General features: G+C 49.3%; 1 pseudogene; it reads right to left on the reverse strand.

Moving 5' to 3' along the window:
* Positions 1 to 3,225: 3,225 nt before the first annotated feature.
* LOC119304617 lies at positions 3,226 to 3,364 on the reverse strand (annotated as a pseudogene).
* Positions 3,365 to 4,303: the final 939 nt, after the last annotated feature.

Raw genomic sequence — 4,303 nt, forward strand, 5'->3', positions numbered from 1 at the left:
GAGAGCAAATTCAGCACTTAGGTCTTTTAACAGCCCTGCCACTGCTTCATCTGATGAACTTGTGACAATGATATCATCTACATAGATCAACACAAATATCGATGTATTTGACTTATTGTAAATAAACAGAGATGTATCAGACTTGGTGGGAGTAAAGCCAAGTGCTTACAATTTATGACTCAGACATGAATACCATGCCCTGGGAGCCTGCTTCAGTCCATATAGGGCTTTATCAAGTATGCACACATGAAAAGGCTTACTCTTGTTTTCAAACCCAGGAGGCTGTTTCATGTACACTTCCTCTTCCAGAATGCCATGAAGGAACACATTCTGTACATCCAGTTACCTAAGGCTCCAACCCCTGGAAACATCAATAGATAGCATAAGACGGATAGTGGCAGCTTTAACAATGGGACTAAACATATCCTCAAAGTCAATACCATACCGCTGTTTAAAACCTTTTGCAACCAATCTGGCCTTGTAGCGATCTATAGTTCCATCAGACTTTTTCTTTATTCTGTAAATCCACTTGCAATCAATTAAATTTTTACCTTGCCGTGGGGGAACTAAATGCCATGATCTGTTTTCCCGAAGTGCCATGTATTCTTCTTCCATGGCCTTTTTCCACTTTGCATCACCAAGTGCTTCATCAAGAGTGTCTGGTTCACCTGTAGAGCAAGCTAAACCAAATTTGGTTATCTGCTTATAATTAGCAGGTTTAATTACCCCCCTTGTAGCCTTGTACACGGAGGAGCAGGAGAGGCCGCACTGGTGCCCTCCACAGAAGATCCAACCTCTGGACGAGGCGATCCCAAGGACGATCCTGAAGCGGACAGGTCTGGTGCACCCGACGCGGTTTCTGATGTGATGGGATCTTCTGTGGCATCTTCTATTGGTGTGGACGTGTTTGATGGAGCAGAAAATCCCGAGCCGTGCATGTGGTCCACGTCAGGCCGATCACGACGCAATGATTGCGCGGGCTCGGGCAAATCCGCACCTGATCGCGCGCCCGTGGCAGGTCTGGCAGCGGGATCAGCACCGGATCTCGTGCTTGCACCAGTTTCCACGCGGGGAGGCCCACCTAGCTAGAAGCGCACGTAGTGGCGGGGTCCGCCCGCTGGCCAGCGAGGCGGAGGCTGGCACGTGGTGTCGGAGGATCGACACGGAGTGGAGGCCGCGCCTGGCCCAGTTGGAGAAGCCCGCGTGGCAGCTGTTGGCTGGCCGCTGCCGTGCCTCGCAGGTGATGCAGGATCCGACGTGCTGACGCCCTCTTGAAGCATGGATCCCATGGAAGATTCGCTGGCGCGCTGCTGGGGTAGCAATCCCAAGCCAGATATGTCTCCTGTCGGGCGGCGCATCAAATATCGCTCATTTGGAGCGTATTGTGCACCGTTTTGGGCGTTTTCTTCACCATTGTTTTCAGCGTTTGCATCTGCGAAGGTACAAGACTCAAGAGCAAGGTTATGAGGATTAGTCAATAGTTGATCATCATAGTCATTTCCCCCTTCATCAACGCCGGTGAGACTAGGTGATAGGAGAAGGATTTCTTGACGTAGGAGAGCACCGACATTGGGGTGAAGATTGGCAAAAGGGAATTTTGTTTCATCAAACACTACATCTCGAGAGATATAGACGCGACCTGTGGGAATGTCAAGGCACTTGACGCCTTTGTGTTGAACACTATAGCCAATGAAAGCACACTGTTTGGATCTAAGCATGAGTTTACGATCATTGTAGGGACGAAGATTAGGCCAACAGGCGCATCCAAACACACGAAGGGACGTGTAGTCCGGTTTGGTGTGAAATAGCCTTTCCATGGGAGTTTCATTGTTAATCACACGACTAGGTAACATATTGATAATGTGGACAGCGGTGAGGAAAGCCTCGTCCCAAAATTTAAGGGGCATGGAGGCGCCTGCTAGAAGAGAAAAACCAACATCAACAATATGTCGATGCTTGCGCTCAGCTGACCCATTCTGTTGATGGGCATGAGGACACGAAACATGGTGGGATATGCCAAGTTTTTGGAAGAATGAGTTTAGTTTCTCATACTCCCTTCCCAATCAGATTGGAGAGCAAGGATTTTACTATCAAATTTTCTTTGTACAAGAGCTTGAAAATTAAGAAAAACTTGGCAAACATCCGACCGTTTCTTAAGGAGATAGATCCATGTGAACTTGCTATAGTGGTCAATGAAACTCACATAATATGTATGTCTACCAACAGAAGATGGAGCAGGCCCCCGGACATCAGAAAAAATGAGTTGCAAAGGTTTGGTAGAAATACTTCTAGAAATTGGATAAGGCAATTGGTGGCTCTTGGCCCTTTGACACGAATCACAAATTGTTTCCACATCACGATCCCCAACATATGGGAGTTTATTTTTCCTAAGCAAACGCTCGACTAAAGAGAAACTTGCATGGGCTAATAGATCGTGCCACCGTGTTGAAGACACTTTGGTGGCACTAAGAACTTGTTTATTGAATCTTCTAATCTCCGGGATCAAAGGGTAAAGCCCACGAACGCATGTACCTCGATACAGCACCCTCCTCATTGCCTGATCCTTGATAAAAAAGAAGAATGGTTGAAATTCAAGAAAGACATGATTATCAATGGCAATGCGGTGGACAGAAAGAAGATTTTTGTTGGCACTAGGGACATGCAAGATTAGTTTGAGATGAATTTTCCTATGAGGGGTTTTAATAATTGAGTGACTAATACGACCAATCTTCATACCTTCTCCACTAGCGGTGTGGATGTGATCTTGGCCGCGGTATTTTCCCCGCATGGTCACCTTCTCCAGCTCAACGGCGATGTGGTTGGTAGCACCGCTGTCGACGTACCAATTTGTGTCGACGCCGTAGGAAGCTTCAGCAGCCCCGACCACCTTTTCATCTTGAGATGAGTCTTCTTCTTCATCAAACCGGTACCAACAGTCCTTGGCGGAGTGGCCCAGATTACCGCAGATTTGGCAGCAAATAGCATCAGGCCGAGACTTGTTGGTGGAGCCGCTCGATATCCAGCCGCCCTTGGTGTTGGAATATGAGGGTCGGCTGCCGCTGCGTGCGTTGTTGTTGCCGCTGGTGTTGCCCCCGCCAGGGCCCCTACTTTTCCCGCGAGGAGGGCCGCGAGGACGGGAACCACTGCCACGCCCGCGGGTGGTGACATTTGTCGAGGACTTGAAACCACCACCGGTCCCAGCCCCTTGGAAGAGGGCCACTCGATGATCGAAGTTTCTCATCTGAGCGAAAAATTCATCAAGAGTGACCGGGATGACACGAGCATCAAGGGCAGAGACCAGCGGCTGGTATTCCATGTCCAGGGTGTTGATGATGTAGGAGATGAGCTCGTCATCGTCCAGGGGTTTGCCGGCCGCCGCGAGCTCGTCAGTGAGAGATCGCATGTTTGCGAAGAAGGTGGCCACAGATTGCGTGCCCTTCTGCGCGTTGGTGAGTGCCGCCCGGATTTTGGTGACGGGGGACAGTGAGGTCGACGAGAACATCTTCGCCAGCACCGACCAGAGCTCTTGTGCATGGACGATCGAGGTTACCTGCACAAGCACTTCCTTCGAGAGGTTATTCAGGAGATATCCCAGTACTTGTTGATCCTCCCGGATCCACACGTGGTGGAGCAGATTGGGGATGGACTCCTCCTTGCCATCCTTGTCCTTGGTGATGACGACTTTGGCCGGCTCGGGTATGCTCCCATCAACATACTCGAAGAAACCAGCACCTCGAAGCTGCGGCGTGATCTGGGTGCACCAAAGGATGTAGTTGGTGCGGGTGAGGCGCTCGGTGATCTGGCCGGAGAGGGTTGAGTTGGAGGAGCCGGAGGAGGCTATGGTAGGAGGTTTGTGGCAATGGAGGAACTAGATGAGATGGAAGAGGTAAGCTCTGATTACCATGTGAGAGAACGTCGTACCCTGCCTAGGGCGACGGCTTCGTGTTATATAGGATCGGGGCGCAACTCTCGTATAGCATACAGAGAGGATTACATCGTTAGGATCCGTGACTTGAGATCCAAGGGATAGACGATTACAATAGATAACAGAATATCCCAACTACCCTAGTCTATGGTTTCGGTTCAGATGGACTCCTGGTCGAACCCCTGGTCGAACATGTACGTGCCTGAACTCTGTTGCTTAACTGGGTTTAGGTTGATGGGACTCTGTTGACACCAGATTTTTCCATGGCACAAAACCCTATCAAGATGACATTGGATGAGAAAAGTTACAACTTCAAAGTTCTTCGTCTCATCGAAACAAATGGTTTTGATATAAAAACCTTTTTAATCTGAGGTCGTA

The sequence above is a fragment of the Triticum dicoccoides genome, chromosome 5A (genome assembly GCF_002162155.2).
Source record: "Triticum dicoccoides isolate Atlit2015 ecotype Zavitan chromosome 5A, WEW_v2.0, whole genome shotgun sequence".
NCBI lineage: Eukaryota > Viridiplantae > Streptophyta > Magnoliopsida > Poales > Poaceae > Triticum > Triticum dicoccoides.